The sequence below is a fragment of the Canis lupus genome, chromosome 37, assembly GCF_048164855.1.
Source record: "Canis lupus baileyi chromosome 37, mCanLup2.hap1, whole genome shotgun sequence".
Lineage (NCBI taxonomy): Eukaryota > Metazoa > Chordata > Mammalia > Carnivora > Canidae > Canis > Canis lupus.
The window spans coordinates 14,396,576-14,420,740 of NC_132874.1; the positions used below are offsets into that span (position 1 = coordinate 14,396,576).

At 35.7% G+C, this 24,165-nt stretch overlaps 1 long non-coding RNA gene across 1 annotated transcript; it reads right to left on the reverse strand.

The window, feature by feature from the left end:
* Positions 1–300: 300 nt before the first annotated feature.
* Positions 301–21,824, reverse strand: LOC140626205 (uncharacterized). Its single transcript, XR_012025407.1, has 3 exons — positions 21,160–21,824; positions 19,457–19,581; positions 301–1,066 (listed from the first exon to the last, which is right to left on the reverse strand). It is a non-coding gene; the product is annotated as an uncharacterized lncRNA (long non-coding RNA).
* Between the last annotated feature and the right edge of the window lie 2,341 nt (positions 21,825–24,165).

Below are 24,165 nucleotides of genomic sequence, written 5' to 3' on the forward strand. Positions count from 1 at the left end.
CAACTGTGAGAACAAGATGTTAGGAATCAGAGTGTTTATTAGCCTGGGTGCTCAGTGACTACAGGAGCAGGATATCCATGCCAAGGCACATTGGACATGTAGTATGAGAGTGATAGATCCTCAAAGCTTGAGAGATAATTTGTTACCCAGCATAATCCTGGATACTCTGATTAACACATCACATCATGGATTACTTTTAGCTCCCAAGTAAAGGTGAATGAAGTGCACTTCTGTGGTTTGAAATGAGTGTTTTACTTTTATTATTTTTTAAGATTTTATTTATTTATTCATGAGAGAGACAGAGAGAGAGGTAGAGACATAAGCAGAGGGAGAAGCAGGCTCTTGGGGTGGGGGGGGAGCCTGATTCAGGACTTGATCCTAGGACCCCGGATCACGACCTGAGTCAAAGGCAGATGCTCAACCACTGAGCCACCCAGGCATTCCTGAAATGAGTGTCTTTAGATGATCTAATATCAGAGCATGGACAGAACAGAAATTTCCACAGCACATGGTTATGCAATCCAAAACACATAAGCATCTGAAGCAGGTACATGCAGGCATTTTGGGTTGGATGGCAGTTAAGGCTCTTGGTGAAAACTGCTTTTGTATATTTGTTGCTTATTGTGATACTTCAGACTGGATTGTTGCCTTCTGATCTAGAGCATAACTATCATTTCAGATTTCCCCTTTCCTTGGGAATTTCCGGAAAATTCTCTTTGTCTCTCTCCAGCACTGGATGACCCATTTCCTTATCCCTAGTCATCTTCTTAGTTGATAATGCTCATTTCAAGAAGTGCATCCTCCAGAAGCTTCTTGATGAAGGGTGCACAAGGTTACTTTTTTTGAGATATTTTATACCAGAATGATCTTTATCTTAGCTTGATCACAGTCTGGTTAACTATAGAATTCTAGATTGCAGAGTGCTTACTTTCAGAATATTGAGAGCATTGATGCATTTCTTCATGGTTCTGATTGTTGCTGAGAACTGTGACACCATTCAGATTTCTGATTCTTATTAATTTTTCTTCCGTTGGAAGTCTATAGTCTTGTTCTTGTCCTTGGTATTCTGAAATGTGGTAATAAAATACATTGGTTGCATCTATTCTCATCCATTATACTAGAAGCCTGGCCAATCATTTTTTAAATGCTTTAATTAAGTATAATTTACATATAAACAGCTTTTTTTGAGATATAATTTACCTATCATGCAATTCACCTATTTAAAGTTACAATTAAATGTTTTTTTAGTATATTCAAAGAATTTGCTATTATTACCATAATCAAATTTAGAATATTTATATTATGAAATTTCATATACTATGTATACCCATAGCTATTAACACTAACTCCAACCTGAACTCCTAGCATTAAGCATTGCTAATCTACTTGGTTTCTGCGGATTTGCCTTTTCTGGACTTTTCAGATAAATGAATTCATACAGTTATATAACTTTTCCTGACTGACTTCTTTCACTTAGCATAATATTTTCAAGATACATTAATTTTACAGCATGTATCAGTACTTCCCTTATTTTAATTTCAGAATAGCATTCCATTGTATGGATATATCACAATTTGTTTAGCTACTTACCAACTGATGGGCGCCTGGGTTTTCCATAGTTTAGCTATCATGGAGAATTTATAGTTTATGTACAAAAGTTTGTGTAGACATGTTTTGAGTTCTCTTGCATATATTGCATATATATATACAAGAGAACTCCTTATATATATACTTATATATATACATATATATATATATCTTCTTTGGAAGACCTTTTTTTTTAAAAGATTTTATTTATTTATTCATCAGAGACACAGAGAGAGAGAGAGAGGCAGAGACATAGGCAGAGGGAGAAGCAGGCTCCCTGCAGGGAGCCCGACGTGGGACTCAATCCCAGGTCTCCAGGATCAGGCCCTGGGCTGAAGGCGGCGCTAAACTGCTGATCCACCTGGGTTGCCCTGGAAGACCATTTTTATATGAGGTTGTTTGTATTTTCATAACATATAATTTTTATTCGGTGATGAATGTCCTGTTCTGGAGTATTTTCTTTTAAAAAAAAAAAAAGATTGATTAATTGTGAGAGAAGGGGGAGGAGCAGAGGGTGAGAATTTTTCAGTCTCCTGTCAAAGTGTGGAAACTCATGTGGGGCTAGATCCTAGGACTCATGAAATCATGACCTGAGCCAAAACTGAGAATTGGATACTTAACCAACTGAGCCACCCAGGCACCTCTGTTCTGGGAGATTTTCTTAAATTATATTATTGATGACTTTCTCTGCTCACTTGTTTTTATTTTATCTCTCTGAAGTGCCTATTATTATAGTGTTAGATTCATAAATTGGCTTTCTGACTTTCTTACCCTCTTTCTTAATCCTTTTGTCTTTCAGCACTATTTGATGGAGAGCTTCCTCACTTACATTTTCTAAATTGTCTACTGAGTTTTTCAGTTTTTGTTTTTACATTTTCTGTTTCTAAAAGCTTTTGCTTGTTTGAAATCTCCTTTTAAGAGCATCCTAATCTAGTTTCAAGGATGCATTGGTTTTCCTTACCTCTGAGGATATCAATAATACCATCTTTAAAGATTTTTTTTCCCTACACAGTTTTCTCTAATTTGGGATTTTCTTTTTTCTTTCCCTATTGTTTTGTTGGTTGGTTGGTTTTGCCTCTTTTGTGTTACAGGTTTTCCTTTAGTTCTCGTAATTCTGGGTTGTCTGTTTATGATTAAAATAAGTTACTAAAGCTGATTGGAAGCACTGAGTTAATGGGTTGGGCATGTTGTATTCAAACTTCATTATAGGATGACCTTAATGGACTTTTTGTTGAGAATCTCCAAATATCGATGTCTTTAAATATGTCCTCTTGAACTGCTTAGTGTCCCAATTCTCTCCTATTTGGACAATCAAGTGCCATCATTCTGGGAGCCAAAGTCAGGGGAACTGGGGTTGTTGCGGGGTGGGGTTGGGGGTCTCTGCAGTTAGAAATCAGTGTGCATACAGCCACTGAATCTAAATATCTAGATAATAAATCTAAAGGCTTAGCACGAGATGGGAAAGGATACTAAGAAGCTAACTTCTTTGGGAAAAACTCTCAATCAGTTTGGCATCTCTTCCATTTACCCACAGTTCTAGAGAGATCTGAGGCTGTGTGTCCCTGTACCTTTTGAGAATTCTGTAAAGCAAACTGTGTTGAGCTTCAGCTGTCTTGACTGCATGAGTTTTGGCTTTCTTATATTTGCCAAATAGGTTACCATTGATCCATTTGCTTTTCAGCCTCTCATTTTATAGTTTTTTCTTCTTTATTCTCTCTGAGGTTATTGTTGTCATTGTTGTTATTATTATTATTACCCTGCGGTTGTAGTTGGACATTAGGATAGCAGAAAATTACCTAGACCTATTATATCTTTAAACATTCTTTTTGTTGTTATTATTTTATTTGTTGTTTTCTTCCTCAGGGATAGGAACTATCATGATGATAGATGGTGTTTGTCTATCTTTTGTATCTATTGTCTTCTTTTTAATTGTCTTATCTGTTTGCCCATTTCCTCAGCATTTATTATAATTATCTCAAAGGCTTTTGTCCTTGTCAGTAATTTAATTTTCAGTCATAGTTAATCTGCTTCTTAAGGTTTCTAATTTATTTATTTATTAGCTAGGTAATGGTGAGTTTTTTGTTATCCATTTGTTTCCTTGGCTGGAAAGAATTTTCTCAATTCCCTCTTATTATATGGTTTTACTGTTTTAACTGAATCCTTGGTTTATATATTTATATTCTTTTAAAGTTTTTCTCTGACATGAGGCACTGACTGGAAATTTGTGTCTATCCCTCAGTTCATGACTTCTTTTATTGTTGTTCCTTTTCTTTTATTTATGGTTAAGGTGGACCACTCTGTCCACACAGTATGACTTAACATTCCCACTGTTCATAATGCTTACATTAACATCTTTTCCCCTGAATTTTTCCTGACTCACCTATTTACTGCCAATGTGGGCATACCTAAATGGGAAGTGGGTATTATTGGGAATTTCCAGGATTTTGTAAAATTTTATTCATTGATATGACTTCTGAGAGGTAGTTGTGGTATCAGGAGATATGAAGTCACAAAAGAATTTTCAGTTCCTTTCTTTTTTTGCCGTTTCTATGCTTGGTTGCTGCTGATAATTGTTTTACATTACCATTTTTTTTTACTTGCTTGTATTAACTAACATTGATGGACTGCCAGATATATGGTTAAGAGAAAATAATGCATTCAATAGCTATCTTAATAGTATTAATAGAAAAAGATTATGGCTTTATGTTAACATTTTAACCCAGATATTTCATTCTCTTTCCTACTGTTTGGTCACTTTGGTACTTTTTAGTAGATCTCAGTTTCCAGTGGGATTAATCTTAAGGAGTAGCCCGAAGACAACCAGTTTCCCATTTTTAATACCTTATGCACTTAGTGGTTCCCCTGATATTTTGTAGGGTTCAAATACCTAGAATATAATCTTTAAATGTAGAATTCTTGTTAAAACTTCTGCCTCATTTTTATAGAAATGTCAGATATTAATTAACTCAAAGTGTGATTTGCTATAATGTCTTTTTTTTTCTTCTTTTTAATTTAAAAAACACTACTTGTGATTTGTAATTTGCCAATGGTATATTAATTTGCTTCTCACAAATCTTCTTTGAAAATAGATAGAAAAACTGGCAAGTAAAGATTTGGGTACTCCAAAGCCCCTTCCCCCTCTCCAATAAAAAAGTAAGTCCAGAGTCAGAGAGTTGGTCTCTCAAACCATTTGTCAATTTTCAAAACAATAAGCTATGTTAAAGGTTGGGAAGCTGAGTAGAGTTGTCAACAGGAATGAGATTATAAAAATTGGAATTCAAGGTCCACCAATGTGAGGGAAATGGTTCACAAAAATTCCAGAGTTTTGGTTGAGATTCTCCAAGGTGAAGGTAAAGTAGATACTGGGATACTGGAACTAGAACATTTAATATAGAATTAAGCCCAATTTTAGATCATCTCAATTCCTGATCAAAAAAAGGAAATCTTGGATTACTAATGCATCTAGCATAGCTGCCTGCCAGAAACTAAATTATATTTTCTCTGGAGAAAGGTAATATTATCTAGAGTCTCAAAACATCTCTACAATTTTTCATAGGGAATATTTGGCTCTAATCAGAAATTATAAGTCATATGAAGGGATAAGACTTGGCTAAAAATCAAGAGAAAGGCTGGAAAAAATAGATATTCAGATGCAGATAATGGAGTTATCAGGGACTTCAAAATACATAATACATGTCAAAAGCATTAAAATAAATAAATATGAATTCTAAAGAAACTATAAAAAGAATCAAATGGAGATTCCAGAACTGAAAAATGCAATCTGCAAACTCAGTGGATGGTTTAACAGCAGATTGCAAATGAGTAAAGGTAGAATAAGTAACCTTGAAGGTAGGATAGAAGAAAGTATCCATACTGAAGCACAAAGAAATGAAAGGATAGATATTTTAGAAAAGAGTAAAAGAAACACAGAAGAGATGATAATAATGTCTAACATGTGTGATTGATGTGCCATAAGAGAAAAGAAAGAGAATGGGTGGTAGTATTATTTAGAGAGAAGTGTCTGGCGATTTTTAATTGATGAAAGACATCAAACTATATATTCAAGAGGTGCTAAGAACTCTAAGCTGGTTAAATATAAAATACATCTTATCTATATCCATTGTACTAAGCAACTGAAAACAAAGAGGGACATCCAAAATCACCCAGAAGAATAAATAAGTAATGCTTGGATCTTTTTAAAAAATATGACAATATCGAAACCTAAACTCTTTCTCAATTATATTCTTAGCCTTATTTTCCTTGCCTTTTTAAAGAAAAATAAGATGATGCTACACATACTATTAAGAAACTTGCCTTATTCTTCTCTGAACAATATATCTTGTACATCTTTCAATGTCAACAAATGTAAACATATGTTGTTCTTTTTGATAGCTGTAAGGCATTCTGATATGTGGATATTTGCAATTGATTTAATCTTACATTGATGGAGATTAAAAAAACAAAACAGAACAAATAATTTACAACAAAACCCAAAACATTAAATATTCACTTAGCACATATTTACCTGATATTATACCAGGTACAAGTATTTAACAAGCATTAACTAACATTTAAGTTATATGTTATTTCCAATTTTTTATTAATGATGCTGGCATGATTACACATATTTCACATATTTCCAGAAGTACTGTGTAAAGATATACAGATGCACATACATGTATACAATCCCAGAAGTACCTACAAGGAAGCCTATATCTTTCCACAGTGTTTCTGGAAGTATCTCTAGCCTAAATTCCTGGAAGAAATGTTACACTGTTAGAGATTTATTCATTTAAATTTTGGCAGATACTACCAAAATGTCACACACAAAATTTATCACTGCCACAAATTTATTCTCTGTCAGAAAAGGTAGGCTTCATGTATCTTTAAAAAAATTTACTTATTTATTTTAGAGAGGGGCAGAGGGAGAAGACAAGCAGACTCCCTGCTGGGCTAGCAGCCCAACATGGGGCTCCATCCCAGGACTCGGAGATCATGACCTAAGCTAAAGATAGCTGCTTAATCAACTGAGCCACCCAGACACACACACACCCTTTATTCCCCAGATTTATTTATTTATATGAGAGAGAGAGAGAGAGAGAGAGAGAGAGCAGGGGAGACACAGAGGAAGAGGGAGAGGGAGAAAGTGTCCCAAGCAGACTCTGCTCAGACCCAAATACTGGGCTCGATCTCATGACCGTGGGATCATGACCTGAGTGAAAACCAAGAGCCTGATGCTCAAGTGACTGAGCCAATCAGGGGCTCCTAGTTGGGTTTCCTTTCAAATGCAGACAAAACTATCTTATACAAAATTGTACCAATTTATCTACCCCCCAGCATTTGATGAAAATGTCATTTCTCCACTGTATTGTTGGCACTGAATATTATCAGTCATTTCAATTTCGTCCAATCTAGTAGACAAAAATTATAGCTCATCTTAATTTTCATTTCTCATTGTTAGTGAGATTGATCGCCTTTTCATATACTCATATCATTTTTTGTTTGTGATGTAATGATTGATATCTGTTACTCTCTGTTGGGTTGTCTTTAGAAGCCTAACAGACACTTGAATTTGCAGCAGCAGGCTACATTGATTCTTTTTCTCTTTTTGTGTTTCTGGTTGTATTAAATGTATGGTCATTTCAGTGTTCATTAGTGTCTCTCCCAAACAGTAGGCTGAAGGAGGAAGAGAAGATGAACTTCAATCCATCCACCTGGGGTTGCATGAATCTCACCACCTTCATATATACTTGAGCATTTTTGGAAGTCAGAGTGCAAAGTTGAATTGTTTCTCACTGAGAAATGATTTTTATGCAAAGTAGCATAGCATCTCCCTCACACAGAGTAAACAGAGAGGGTATGTGTGTGCTTGCCATAGCTACAGGCATGTTTAAAAATAATTCGCATTTAAAAAACATTGTGGTGCTTTCTAGTACTTTCTAGTATTACTGAGTACTTGAAATAATTATATATAAGTGTGGGTTTTTACAACCACAGTACAAATGACTTTGCAGTATAAACTGAAATGTTGATAACGATTTATAGCACTTACTTAGTTGATGATATGCGTGGTATAGTATGCATAGGAATAAATTATAATAAAATTTAACCACTTTTCATTTCATTTCTGTGCTGTGCCTAAATTCTGCTAATCTTCATAGCATTAATCAACAGTAAAAATAGTCACAAGTATTATTTTAAAGTTATATGAATATCTATATACTGACATATATATGCATATCTATATCTATCTATCTATCTATCTATCTATCTATCTATCTATCTATCTCCAAACCTGAGATACTATTCCTCTAAATTATTCTTAAGTAAAAAGGTGATTTCAATCAATCCTCAATTATAAGAATTGAAACGATGTACAGCGTGATCTGATGTCAACTTATTTTTGTCTGGGTTTCAACGAGCTACCTTATTTAACTTCTCATACTTCAAATATTTTTTATCAGTATTCTTGAATAGCCTCCATCGAAAATGATGTTACTTTCAAGTAGTGATAAATGTATTTTTTCTAATACTGACATCTTCTTTTGTTTATTTTAATGTATGACGTCTTACTTCTAGAATCCAGATAAATAATGGTGGTGCCCTTGTATGTTTTGTTTGTTTCTGATATTACTGTGATAAATCAAGTATTTATTACTGAATAGGATGTGGTGTCTGGTTTTAGATGAAAACTATTATGTTTCGGAAGTGTATATTCCTCATTAACTAACAGTTTGTGAAAATTACCTCCTGCTTGGTATAAAAAATATTTTAGGAGAGTCTTAAAAATAATTTAATGCTTTGGTTTAACCTTTTTATTTTTATTTATTTTTTATTTTTTATTTTTTGGTTTAACCTTTTTAAAATAAACTTCCAGTAGGGAAAATAATCTGGGTAATTGTATTTATTAGAATTTATTCAAGTTTTCTTTATGGTGGGTATATGATTTAAAAATATTTTGAGGCATTTAATAAAGATATGTAGGTATGATACAAGGACACACACATATTTACACATACGTACACACGTTTTCATTGAATCCAGATTTATTGGCTCTGGGGATTTCACTTAGAAATTGATTTTTGAGACTAAAAACGAGCATGGCAGCATTTGAAGGCAGCCATTCCTGCTTTGTATTAAATGGACTCCTATCTGACCTATATGTGGCCTCTTTGTAACAATGGCTGTGATCACATGTATACAGAAGAGGTCTGTTTGTTAGCGGGAGTAACCACGCTTAGGTATCTGAAGAAATAAAAACTGTTTGGAGGTTATTTTCAAAGTATTTAAAAGCATAATAGATGTGTTCCCATTATGTGCAAGAAAACTCACAAGACTTGTTTCAGTTACTTACATAACAAGCAACTGTAAAACTATGTTGTGGCACAGTGATATGTGTTTATTTTGTGGGGTCAGCCTTGGGGTTAACCAAGAGTCTGTGCTGATCTTGATTGAGATCATTCACCTGCTGGAAGGTGGCTGATGCAGGCTGGCCATAACCAAGATGATGAGCTACCCAGCTCTGCTCAATATGAGTCTCATTCATTATCTGGGAGACTAACCAGGGCATGTTGTCTTGGGGATGATGGGAAAATAAGGGTCAGCAAGCAGCCTCGTGCAAAGCCCCTTGAGGTCTAGGCTCAGAACTAGCCCACTGTCACTTCCACTTATCCTAAAGGTCAAATCAAGGCATCAAGGATGAAGAAATACTCCATCTTTAGAGGAAGAACTCCGAAGTCACTTTAACAAAAGGTGTGGAAACAAGAAAGGGTAAAGAATGCAGTTAATTTACCACAATATTTAACTAAGCCTCTTTTGCAGGAGGATCATCAAGTTAACCTGGCTTTCTTTTTCTCATGCCAATTAGATGCACTGACCATTACTTACAAAGATTTTGATGAATCAAACATGCTATAATCAATTAATATTTAATATTTGACATTGTATTCATAAAATATTTCAAAATACAGAAGTGATGAATAGCTTAATAAAGCTGAAATTGTAAAAAAATTAAAAAGAGAACATGATAAAAATGGACCTTCATAGTAAAAAGTTTGTGTGCAATTGGTACATTTGATGCTGTTAGTGTATCAGGCTACAAAGAAATGAATATAGTGACGCTATGGTTCTATGGATGCAAAATTCCTATTTGTAGTTGGATTTTCTAGAATAATGACCTAATTTTCCTTCAGTTTTTGAACTTGGGACCTAGCTAAACTAGTTTACAGGGCAAAAAAAAAAAAGCATCTCTTTTCTTTAAGCTGTTTTATGTTTTAATTTTTATTATTCTGGACTAGGAGAAAGTGGTAGAAGGCACTCAGTACTTCAGTAGCTGGAAGACTGTCTTTTCACTTTCAGAGATCACAAAGAAGAAAAAAGAAATTTTCTTTTATTTTGATATTTAAATTCCTGATGAAATGCCAGCTCTTCATAAGCTATTGATGGAAGTGACTATAAAGAATGAGGAGTGACATCACGTTTCAGAGAAAGAGACTACAGCTCAGAAAAGTTTGTGATTCACCAAAGAGTCATCACAAAATTAGGAAGCAGAATCAAAATGAAAATTAGATGGCCAGAAATGCAAATTTACAGCTAGAAACCCTGAGGGAAAATGCATTCTAATATACCCATAGCTGACTGTTGTTTAAAGGCCATAATTGACCAAGGTCATTAAAGAGACACCAACATGTCTTGTTTTCCTCATCTGTGTCAGGTGCTGCTCTAGACATTTTAAGCTCTCTTGAATGCTCAAAACAGTCCTTGAAATTGAGTATAAAAATATGTATTCCGTAGGTGAAGAAACGAATGTTCAGATAACTTAAAGGACTTGTTCATGTTTCTTGCTCACTAGAGGAAAAACAGAAATTCAAGAGAAATTTCTTCTGATGATACAGTCCATGGTGTTGGGTGGTTTCAGAGTCTGTATGTCTATGTCTTAGATACGACTCCAAAAACGTAATCCATAAACGAAAAAAAAAAAACTGAGAAATTGTACATCACTAAAATCCAAAAGGGCTTTTCAAAAGACATTGTTAAGAAGGCAGGTTACACGCTGGGAAAAATATTCACAATATACACATTTGACAAAAGACTTTTATTTAGAACATACTAAGAAATCTTGCACCTCAATAATAAGTTCTGAAACATCCCATTGAAAATTAGAAAAAGATTTGAACAGACTATTCCCAAAAAGAGACCTACAGATTTTGCCAATGAGCACATAACAGAGGCTAAGAATCATTAATAATTAAGGAAATAAAAACTTCTTCCTATGAGGGTGGCTAAAATTAAAATGACTGATAATTATAAATGCTGGTTAGAATGTAGAACGTTTGAAACTCTCATACTTGGCTGTTGGGCAGATCTATTGGTATAACTACTTAGAAACACTGCTTTTAGGTGTTTTTTTTTTTTTTTTAATAAATACTCGCTTACAATGCTACCCAGAAAATCTGCTCCAAGATATTTACTCAAGAAAAACTAAAGCATATGTTCACATGTGCCAATGTAATTAGAAGCTTTATTTATAATAACTCTAAACTGGAAACAACCCAAATATCCATCATTAGTTGATTTGATAAACAAATTGTTGTATATCTTTGAAATCAATACTCCTCAACAGTGAAAAGAGGCAAGCTATGGGTATATATATATATATATATATATATATATATATATCATCATATTTAAATCTCAAAAAATTATGCTGAGGGGAATAAGAGAAACATGAAAGATAACCTACTGATTCTATTTACATGAAATTTTCAAAAGGCTAAACTGCTGTGTTATGACAGAAAGCTAACCAGGGATTGTTGGGGATCGAAGCGGAAAGATTTGGCAGAGAATATTCTGTATGTGGGGCAATGGGCTGGCTCAGTCAGTAAAGCAGGGGACTCCTGATTTTGGTGTTGGGAGTTCAAGCCTCAGGTTGGGTGTAGAGCTTATTTTTTAAAAATTCAAATATTCTGTATCTTAATTATGATGAGTGCCATGTTAGCATGCCATTTGCCAAAATTCTACCCTTAAAGTATGTACATTTTATTTTATGGAAATTATACCTCAGTCAAGTTGATCTTTTAAATCTATGTATTTTTTTTCTGATTGTAAAAGTATGAGAAACAAGTACAAATTAAAAACAAAAACCATTACTTTACATCCAGAAAAAATAAATGTTAAAAATAGGATATATTTTCTTCCTGTATTTGTGCTGCATTTATATGTTAAAAATTATGCTGCATTGTTGGATATTTGGTGGTGTGTAGTCTTTTGTTGGAATAAATAATGTCAGAATGAAATTTACATATATACTACTTGACTTGGTTTCTGATAATTTCCAGAAATATATTACTGGTGAAAGGGCATAAATATTTTTAATGTTTTTGCTATAAATTGTAAAATTTCTTTCTAGAGTGTTTATATACTTTTACTAACCATGTGTGAGGTGTGACTTTGACCTTTGCCATGTCCTAACATGTTATTACTAACATTGAATTACTCTTTGCTAATTTGAACAAGATCATTTTAATTTGTATTTTTGTCATAACTAATTCGATTAAATCTGTTCTTGAAATACATCCATAGTTATTTTTACTTTTGTAAATTCTGTTCAAGTTCACCATCCATTTTTTTCTGTTAGGGTTTTTAATATTTTTAATAGACAATTACAAACTCTTCATTTCTTAAGGATGTAATCTTTTGCGAATCATATTTGTTGTAAATATTTTTCTCAAAAAATTTTTAAATTTTTATTTAAATTCTGGTTAGTTAACATACAGTGAAATATTGGTTTTGGGAGTGGAATACTGTGATTTATCACTTACGTACAACACCTAGCAAGTGCCCTCCTTAATCCCATCACCCATCTAGTCTATCCCCCACCCACCTCCCTCCATCAACCCTCAGTTTGTTCTCTATCATTCAGAGTCTCTTATGGCTTGTTTCCCCCTCCCCCTGCTATTTTTCTTTTATTCTTCCTTAGCATATGCTCATCTGTTTTGTTTCTGATATTTTGAATGTTCAGACATTTTTTTATGTGTGTGATCATATTTTTCAAACTTTCCATTTGAATTCTGAAATCATAGAGGAGGCTGAAATATGCTTATATTAAGTACGAGGCAGTATGATGCTTTCCAATATAATGGCATTAAAAAAAATAAACTGAGCTCTAATGGAAGGAAAACATAGAAAAATGTATTCACCTCAGTCTTGCAATGACAAATATTTAGCCACAGTTTTAATAAGAAATGTATGATATTTTAAAACAAGTGAAATATGGCAGAGAAAGAGCATGAGGTAGTGTTTTGGCATATGACATTCCTTATAGACAAGAAGTATAGGTAAAGAAGTAAAAGCTGAAAGCTGGCTGATTCGTGTTTAAGATCAGATGCTTGAAAACTCATGTGAATGAGTCCTAGTAAGCTATAATTGCTTATAGATAGTAGACCTCCTAATGGGAAGGCTATTTTGGACTTTGCTAACACCACTCCTGCCAAGGCATTGATATAAGACGAATAACAAAAAAAAATCTGAATTTTAGAGATTACTGGACAAACTATTACGTAAATTTCCAGTAAGCAGGCCATAATGTGCTGCCCAAGAGTTTGAGACGATGTGAGTGATGCCCTAAGCATCAGAGTAAATGTGGCCATAGAGAGCTTTCTAATCTGTGTATGAGCACCGCCTGCTGGCCGTGATTGGGTGACTGGACCCTGGAACCGTATTTTCTGCAAGAGCATTGGTCCAATAGACAAAGAATCATAGTCTTTAAAGTATTTGGACTTTGGAAGTGATAGTACTAACTCACTACGGAAGGAGATTTTTGTTTTCAAAGTGTCTTGGAATGTGAGATTTTAAAAAAATATTTTACTTATTTATTCATGAAAGACACAGAGAGAGAGAGAGAGAGAGAGAGAGAGAGAGGCAGAGACACAGGCAGAGGGAGAAGCAGGCTCCATGCAGGGAGCCTGATGTGGGACTCAATCCAGGGTCTCCAGGATCACGCCCTGGGCTGAAGGCGGTGCTAAACCGATGAACCACCCGGAATGTGAGATGTTAAGAATTTTTCTATGTGGAGCCAGTGTAGAGAAGAGTTACTCTAGGGTGCTGTTTGCAGGAGTGTAGATGACTGTAACCTTTAGAAAATGCATTTTGTCAATGTGTAGAAGGAATTAAATTGAGCACTCAAATTCTACTTTCAGGAATTTATCCTAAATAAGTTATCAGGGAGATTAGCAAAGATCTAGGCAAGGGTCCTCTTCATAGCATTATTGTAGAATTGACAAAAAAAGAACCAAACTAAACCCCATCACAAAGAGATCATTTATGTAAATTGAGGCACAAACATTTAAAGGCATACTATGCATCCATAAAGAGGATGTATGTGTTTAGGTATGTATTAATGTGGAAAGGTGTCAGCGATATGCTGTTAGGTGAAAAATGCAAGTCATTAACAGCCCCTCACCTGTCTTGTCTCAGGAGTAAATCTGCTTTTCAGATTCTGGCTTCACCATTTGCTAGTGTGTCGCTTTGGACAAGCTGACTAATTTGTCCTCAGAATTTCTTTATCTCTAAACTGGGAATGCTAACAATACCTACTTTATAGGGTGGCTTTTAAAATTAAAAAGGAATTCAAACAAAGTGCTGAAGCACATATTACCTAAAATAAAGTCAACATTCTGATTGTAGTTTTATATTCATGTATATGTTCACATTTATATTTCTAAGTAGAAACGACTAGAAATCCAGAAAGATATACCAACATTATGGTAAAGTTTATCTTCTAGTGTTGGGATTAAAGGTAGTTTTTTTTCCTATTTTCTTTATATCATTTTATACTTTTTGATTTTTACTTTGAATATGCATTACATATAAAACTTAAAATAAAAAATCAAAGCTATTTCTACACCAAAAAAAAAAAAGTAACCTTCTAAAAAAAGCAGAAACATACTCTTAAATGCAAGGGAACAAACTGGCAGTTGCCAGAGGGAAGGACAAAATGGGTGAAGAGGAGTGGGAGGTACAAGCTTCCAGTTATAAATCATGGGAATAAAAGGCACAGCATGAAGAATATAGTCCATGGTATTGTGATTGCGTTGCATGGTGACAGATGGGAGCTACACTTGGGGTGAACATTGCACACTATATAGATTTGTTGAATCACTATGTTGTACATGTGAAACGAATGTAACATTGTGTGTCAGGTATACCTTAATTAAATAAAAAGGAAAGTAATCTTACTGCAGGAACAGTAGGACATTATTAGCAACATACTTTTTGAACTGAAAATGAATCAACTTTGTAGTTTCCTATTGTATTTAAATAGGTTTGAACAGTGGCCTTAGTATTTACTAAAAACTTCAAATAAAGGCATCAGTCCTGAATACGTAGACCAAAATCTTATTTTTCTAGAATGAAATATCCATAGAAGTTGAGTAACAAATTCTCTAAAGGAATGCTTTCCTTATAATCTCCACTTAACTAAGCAAGAGTATGACATGTATCATTGATGTGCATATGATGATAGTAGTGAGAATAAAATCTGATTTAATGCTGCAGAATTCTTCTTTATATGTCACCCATGGAGAGGAAGAGATAAAGGCAGAGAAGGAAAGAGGCCACGTATGATCATTTTGGAGGTGCTGTCTAAATTCTTTGATTTTTATTCTCAATAGATCCTCATTTAAAGTTTGGTCAGTGTGTGTTGTAACAAGAAATTATCTTCATGGGAAATTTCCAAGGTTTCGTTCATCATGTTAAAGGGTTATATTTCACACTATTTAATTAGCACGTCTTACTGTCTGCGCATTGCCTCACATTCCAACTAGGGAGCAAGAGCCACTTTCAAGATTACCTTTTTCTAAAAACCGTTTTTACAACGAGAACAATGAATTCATGAAAACACTGGCCATTCTATAGATAAGTATCACAATCCGATTTATATGATCATTAAAGTTCATGGTGGAATATGTCCATTGACCATGTGCAAAAATTTGTTTTGCTTCAGATCAAGAAAATCATTCTGACTCTCCAGGTTAGGTGGTAAGATGACTATATCACAGTCATCTAATATTCTTTTCCTCCAAATCCCTTTGAAATACTTAATAGAAACTTGCATGGCCATTAGGAACTAGAGAAGGGCACTACTGACATTTCATGACATCTGAGGAATTTATGGGAGACATGGTGAGGTGGACCCACCCTGATGACAGTTTATAGAGAGTGACCAATGCCATTCCTCCCGCATAACAGCAGTGTTCCTGGTCACGTGTGGGAGAGATCCTGACAGACGCCAGCAAGCATCCAAACACTCAGAAATGCAAGTATTGAAGACAAGTATGACCTATTTGTCAGCATTTGTATCCTACCAGGTAAGCTCCATTATAAGATGTCAAATGGGCATCAATTCACATGTCAACTCCGGTTGATTTATACTGACTGCCTGGTTGTGTTGAAAAGAACTTAATGCTGTGCCTAGGCTTAGCAGTAGGTTGCCAGGTAAAATGCAGGATGAATAACAAAGTTTGAATTTCAGAGTAGCAATAAATCATTTTTTATTGAAGTGTACCATCACTATACAGCACTATTACAATACCATTGACTATATTCCCTATGCTGTACCTTACCCCGTGACCTATTCATTCTATAAATGGAAACCTGTACCTCCCATTCTCCTTCATCAATTTTGCTCACCTCTCCACCCATCCCCCGAATGACAGCCATCAGATTGTTTTCTGTATTTATGGGTCTGTTTCTACTTTTTTGTTTATTTGTTTTGCTTTATAGATTCCACATGTAAGTGAAATCATATAGTATTTATCTTTCTCTGTCTGACTTATTTTACTTAGCATAACATCCTCTGGATCCTCTAGATCCATCCATGTTAGCAAGATTTCATCCTTTTTATGGCTGAGTAGTATTCCATAGTATATATATATATATACACACACACACACACCACATCTTCTTTATCCATTTGTCTATTGATGGACACTTGGGCTGCTTCCATATCTTATCTATTTATTGTAAATAAGGTAGCAATAAAAATAAGGGTGCATATATCTTTTGGAATTCGTGTTTTCATTTTCCTTGGTCAAATACCTAGTAGCACAATTACTAGATTGTAGGGCAGTTCTATTTTTAACTTTTTGAGGACTCTCCATCCTGTTTTCCATGGTGGATGCACTAATTTACATTCCCACCAACAGTGCATGAGAGTTTCTTTTCTTCTCCATCCTGGGCAACACCTGTCATTTCTTATCTTTTTTATTCTAGCCATTTTGACAGATAGAAGGTGATACTTCATTGTGGTATTGATTTGCACTAACAACAAATAATTTTTAGTGTAACGTGTCCTGAATATTACATAGAACATACTAATATTACAAGTTGTTATTTACTCAAACTTAACAAGGCATCTTATATTTTTAGTTGCCAAATCTGGCAAATGTATTTTTTTAAAGATTTTATTTATTTATTCATGAGAGAGACAGAGAGAGAGGCAGAGACACATGCAGAGGGAGAAGCAGGCTCCATGCAGGGAGCCTGATGTGGGACTTGATCCCGGGTCTCCAGGATCACGCCCTGGGCCGAAGGCAGGCGCTAAACCACTGAGCCACCCAGGGATCCCCTGGCAAATGTATATAGCAGCCAAGAACCATTGTTTTTGTCTGCCATGATTACTGAAAAGAGAATGGCAACTAGGCAGTCCTAAGGAAATGTGGGGTTTTTTGCTATGCAGCATCCACCATCACATATGGAAATTACATGGACAAAATTGACTGCTGAGATTGTGGTATTGATTCCCCCATACCCTACCTCACCTAGCACAACACAAGTTCATTTCAAGAATAATACTCAATCTTCCCATTTACTTGGACCTGAAGAATAGTAACAGAGACACAAATAAATCTCTCACAAACTCATCTTTACTTTGACTTGGCTATAAGTCAATCTGGGCAGCAACAGTTTACTTGTGGAGGATTAAGTCATAAGTCCTAAAAAAGAAAATATTTCTTTTCGGTGAAATCATATAAAGTTGCCATATTTATAAATAAAGAGAGGCTGTAATATTCTTTAACCTAATATAAGGAACTGCTCTGAAGAATCAAAGCAAATGCTTCCCTCTGAAACAAATTTGCCTCAAGAAACAGTAGGAAAAGAAAATTCAATGATTCTAACTGTGTTATTAAAGTGCCTTAAGCAAATTTGCATATATGAATCCAAAATAGGTAGTCATGAAGTTCTAAAATCAGAGTGGTAGAGAGAGAGATGAAAAACACAAGTGTCTAATAAAAGCCATGATGCATACAATGAATAGTAGATTGGATACTGAAAATATAAAATTTCTGAAGTGGAAGAGAAACTCAAGAATTGTTCCTGAAATTAAGGCAGAGAGTCTAGAGATAAAAATGAGAAAGAGAGAGAGAAGAAGAAAAGGTGAGCAATGCAGATATAATTAGGACTCACATTTATGTCGAACAGACTTTCAGAGAAATAGTGCTGTTGATGAACCCAGAGCAATAATTAAAGGAAGAAGAAAATTGTCCTGAACACTGGAGCCTACAAATGAGAAGGGATCATTGCGTACTGATGAGTGAAGACTCCCTGTAGATATTTTATGCACAAAGATGATGGGAAATGGGCTTGGGTCTCTGTCAGCTGGTCCAGAGAACCGAATGAAAAACCCAAATGGAGAACTGGAAAATGTGTAGGTTATGTGAAACAAGAAATGACATGTACATGACCATGGAAACTAATTAATATTAGAGATGCTTCTAGCACAAATATGCACATACAGCATAATAAAAGTATCAGAAGTTCTTTTTTAAATAAAGATTTTACTTATTTATTTGAGAGAGAGTGAGAGAGAGCATGAATTGGGGGTGGGATGGGGTGGGGAGGAGCAGAGGGAGAGGGAGAAGCAGACTCCACATAGAGCAGGGAGCCCAACTCCAGGCTTAATCCCAGGGTCCCCTGAGAACATGACCTGAGCCAAAGGCAGACTGCTTAACTGACTGAGCCACCCAGGCATCCCCAGAAGTTCTTAGTAGGGAAACTGTATAATATTAGAACACTCATCAGTAAATAACTAATTGAATAGTAATGACAAAACAAAATGTGATCACTAACAAAACATAAAAAGGCTATATATAAAAATAAAGTAAAAAAAAAAGAAACTATAAAAATAAAGAATGGGGATGCCCAGGTGGCTCAGTCAGTTAAACATCTGCCTTTGGCTCAGGTCATGATCCCAGGGTCCTGGGATTGAGCCCTGCGTTGGGCTCCCTGCTCCACAGGCAGAGAATGTCTGCCCCTCTTTCTGCCTGCTATTCCTCCTGCTTGTACTCTTTCTCTCTCCATCAAATAAATAAATAAGATCTTAGAAAAAAATGTATACAAAGAAGAGAGAGAGTGAGAATAGTCTGTGATAATAAACCAAACAGAGGGGCACCTGGCTGGTTTAGCAGTTGAATATCTGTCTGCCTTTGGCTCAGGGTGTGATCCTGGGATCCTGGGATCGAGTCCCATATCGGACTCCCTGCATGGAGCCTGCTTCTCCCTCTGCCTGTGTCTGCCTCTCTCTGTGTGTCTCTCACGAATAAATAAATAAAATATTTAAACAAACAGAAACAGTGATGGGTGGGTGGGAACACGTTATAAAGTAAGTGGTTTTAACTGCCACAGTAAGTCTCTCAAATTAGAGGGGGAAAAATTCAGAATCCAATTAGGTGGAGCTCTTTAGCCATAGGCTTAAAGTAAAGGGATATGGCCAAGTCAAAAGTAAAAGTAACGGACAACGATTTTCAGGTAAACACAATCAAAATAAATATATATATTATATGTAAATATACATATTGAGAAAGATACATACCAAGCACTAATAGTGGTTATCTCAACATGTAGATTAATGTGAGCTTTTTTTCCTCAAAACAAAAAAAATACATCCATGGTGATGTGTTTTGGTTTTGTCACTCAGAAAATTATGGTTACCTTAACCTAAAAAAAAAAAAAAAAAAAAAAAAGAGTTCAAACAATAACAAACAATAAGAATAAACCAGGAACAAGACTGCTACCTTTATAAGGTGTAACTGTTTTTAATATATAAATAGGGCTTTGAAATCAATCAGAAGAAGGCATATAGCTCCTTAAAAATTTGGGCACATGACATGTGTAGTTTAAAGAAGAAATGCAAATGTTCAGTGACTCTATATGTTATGATTCTGATTTTCGAACACATGCATATGCATAGCTAAAAGCCTTGAAAGGAATTTTTCAACATGCTTACGATACTTCTTTTTTATTGTACTCTTTGTATCTGTCTGTGTTCATTGTGTTAGATAAAACAAAATAAAATAAAGAAAAAAATAGAAGAACAAGAAAGAAAATTATGTCTCTTAAAAGAAAAGAAAAACAATAAATAGGAGCCACGTGTCCTAAAATTGAGAGTAAGTTTGTGGCATTAGAATAAACATGTTCAAAGCTAAAGGGAAGATAGATCTGAGATTGTTCCCATCCCCTGAGAATGTTCGTTTGCCTTTCCCATCTCAGCCGGAGCCTCCTTGCATGCCAGCTGGGGAGGAACCTGCTCCGTCTACCAGTTGTACAATCACAGTGGGAGGCCTGGGATTAGAAGCCAGATGTGCTAACAACTCTCAAACTTGAGCAGAATGTATCAGACCGTGTTATCTGGAAAATCTCTAGGGAAATACACTTTTAATTTCTGGTTGCTAACATACCCTTTCTTGACAGGTACTATTCTTGGAGCTTTAGAGTGGCCGTGTGTTTTGTGTCTCCTTTGCAAACAAAGCCCTGGGGCTGACTCAAATTCCCAGTTTCTGGGAGAACACTAAGGAGAACACGGTAGCCATTGAAAGGGGGCTTGTCCCTATCAAAAACAGTTGCACTTGGGGGCTGTCTTTTAGGAGTGAAAGACCCTGCACACTTCTCTGTGTGCATATGTATGGCTTGCCTTTCTACGAGGGAAGTGGCATTGTCTGTATACAAACCCTCTACCAGGAATTCCAAGTTCAGATTAAGACATTTTGCTATTTATATAAATACCTAATTGATGGCCTCAAATCTAAAACTATGTATCTGTCTCTCCCCAAAAGATTTACCAGCACAGATGGCAAATAAACCCAAGATAGATGTAATCTTGATTCCAAAGAAAGGAGTGTGATTTCTCGAGCTCTTTCCACCTCTGATGTAGGCATCACCAGAACCAATTCTGCATTCCTCACAAGCTCCTACAGATCCTTCAGGTGGAGGAGGGATGTGAGCAAAAATCATCCACAGATTCTTAAAACACAGACATGTTTTTCTATTTCTGTGTAAAATCTTAATATACAACAAGGATAATTATTTATGATCAAATGCTGACACTCTACCCTAGGCAATTCTTAAATTGAATTCAGAAGCCCAGAAGGACATCACACCAGAGCAGGAGACCAGCAGTCAGCTAGTGGGCAGGGAGGCGCTCAGCTGTAGGGATGAGATTCCAGGCTCCAGAGAGGGCCTATGAACATCTCTACAAAGCAAGAAATAGAACAAAAAATAGAAACAAGACTCACTTACCTTTATGTGGCATGTAGAGATTTACTCAAAGAGGGTAAGTGACTTGCCCAAGGTCACACCAGCAGTAGATGTTGGAACTTCAATTTATTTCTACTGCATAAGAGTTATCGTCCTCTTGCTAATTTCTGGTATCTCTCCAGCTGGATGGTACTGAAATAATTAGACATTAGGACTTCATTCCCTTGGCTGAAGACTGTGCTGTTTCAATTTTCCTACAGATGCCTATCTGATGGCAGTGGGACATGAGATCAAATAACAGAAATGAATGGCTTTGGGGGGGTGGTGGTTGTTCAAACAGCCTATCACAATAATAAAATTTCCTCACAGTCTTGTGTTTTTTCTTTGCGATTCTTGGTACTTTGCAATCCGAATTTATATAGCCATGTTTGTTTTCACATGAAATGTTTAAAATGATGTGCCATTAATAGTTACATTCGGGAAGATGTACCATCAGATGTTTCCTGAGACTTTGCATATGCTGGCAGGCCAAGTACACTCCTAGATTAAAGCTACCTTGATGTGAGCAGCCCAGGCATTGTTTCTTGTTAAAATTCAGCTGCTATTTTTGATACTTTTTGATAAAAGGAGGAGATAGTAAGTAATTTCAGTAGTTGTTTCTAAGATAGGTTGCCATGGGTTAAATCGGGTAGGTTAAACTGACACAGTTTGCTTTGGAAGGCGGGAGATGGGGTTTGGGGAAGGTTGAAAACATTTTGGGTAAGCTGGAGGCTTGGAAACAAATGTTGCCTTTTTACAATTTTATCTAAAGCCAACCCTGTTTATGTTTCTGTTAAGCATGACTCAAGAGAAAGGCATTTAAATACTTTGATTAATGCAAAAATAAGTTTACTGACAAGTTTAAGAAAAATGAAAAAAAGAAATGAAGTCATGTCCTCAAGCAAATAAAAGAAATTCTAATTCAGGAAAGATAGAAACTGTGTGCTGTATTATCTGTAGCAGCAGGTATGAGAGACAAGCATATATTTATTTCATCATTTATACTGTAAATATTCTCTTGACTTAGATTGGTCATGGTAACATATTTGCAAACAGCAAAAACAAAACTCAGACTATTTAGACTTGTATTATATAAAGGCTATTTTAAAAATTACAATCTCAGTATCACTTAGAAACCTACAGGACACTTTATTGCAGTTAATTTTTGGGTTTTATTTTTCTTGTTGGCACTATACTACAGGATTAGAGTAACATAACATTATTTTATAATTGCATATGGCTTTTCATAATTGGCTTTTAAAAGTACTAAAAATATCCTTTTGGAAGGTGAACATAACTCATCTATTTTTTTCTCCTTGCAACAGTGATCTGGGACAAAAATAATGCCACAGTTGTAACAAAACACTGTTTCTTTGCTGTGCAGAAATCACCTCTCCTCTTTTATTGCTCCCATTGATCTGAGAGTCCCCAGGACAATGACAGCCCCTTGAATGGAATTCTGTCTGAGGACCCATCTCAAGATGTTTCTGGTTCATGATGAGTGAGACAGCACGCAGACCTTCCCCAGCTGGCACCCGCTGGTTCCCTCACTGCCTGCTAGCTTCCTACCAATGACAAAAATAGCACCTGCCCTATAGATACCAGTCAAGGCCCTACTGGGTTATTGATGCCTTCCCTCCGAACCCTGAAGTGCCATTTCCCAAGAGTGTTGATGCCTGACACCAGTGGCCACTCATGGGCATAGCCTCTCCTTGCTGTCTTGTTTCTGCACCATCTCTGGTTCCAATTCTGCTGATAACAATCCCTTTAATTTTTTTTCTTTTGAAATTTTTTTTCTTTTATTATTACTATTACAGAGAGCGTGAGTGCATGAGCAGTAGGGGAGGGGAAAAGGCAAAGAGAGACTCTCAAGCAGACTCTCTGGTCAGCATGGAGCCCATTGGGGGCTCCATCTTATGACCCTAAGATCATGACCTGAGATGACATCAGGAGCTGGATGCTTAACCGACTGACACACCTAGGCAACCCATGATCAGTTCATCTAAAAACAGCTTTAATTCAAAATCTAGTTGTAACTTTTCATTCATTATTGATTGGCTGGATTAAACATATATTGGTAATTTACAAGTGTGTATTTGTATGCACAGACTTTTTAAAAATTTTTCCAAATCCTTTCATGAGTTGATTCAATCAAGTTCACCTCCGGTAAACTTCTGCAGCTAAAAAATCCCTGTTATGGTCACAGAGGCAATTATTGCAGAGGCTGTCTTATGCAGTGTGCTTAATAGTGATTGTTTTATATTTAAGCTACATATTCATGCCACACTTTTTCTTTTTTTTAAGATTTTATTTATTTATTTGAGAGAGAGAGAGAGAGAAAGAGCTGGAGAGATAGTAACAGACTGCCAACTCAACAGGGAGCCCAATGTGGGGGCCCCATCCCAGGACCCCAGGATCAGGACCTGAGCCAAAGGTAGACGCTTAACCGACTAAACTACCCAGGTGCCCCTCATGCCACATTTTCCAGAGTCAATTCAACAATCCCTTGGCTCAAAACTGTCTTGTTGGACACCTCTTTGTCCAAAGTGCCATTTGCAATGAAAGCATCTGTGAAGCATGGATGCCTACAGCTTAAGCAGAGTCCCTGCGAATTCTTCAGATTGTGTTGCCATTGTCAGCACGCAGGAGTCAAACTCAGCCTCGAATTATTTCTTAGCTCATTTGCCTTGAGTAGTTAAAATATTAATATTTTCTCTATTCATCCAGCTGTTGATATATACATATGATGGAATATTATTCTGTTTTATAAAAGAAGGAAATACTGCAATATGTGACAACATGGATGAATCTTGAGAACGTTATGCTTAGTGGAAAAAGCCAGTCACAGAAAGACAGATACTGCATACTTCTACCCACATTAATTATCTAAAATAGTCAAATTTATAGAATCAAAGAGTGAAACAGTGGTTTCCAGGGTCTGGGAGGAGAGGAAAATGGCAAGTTATTACTCAACAGGCATAAAGTTTAAGTACAATGAGTAAGCTTTAG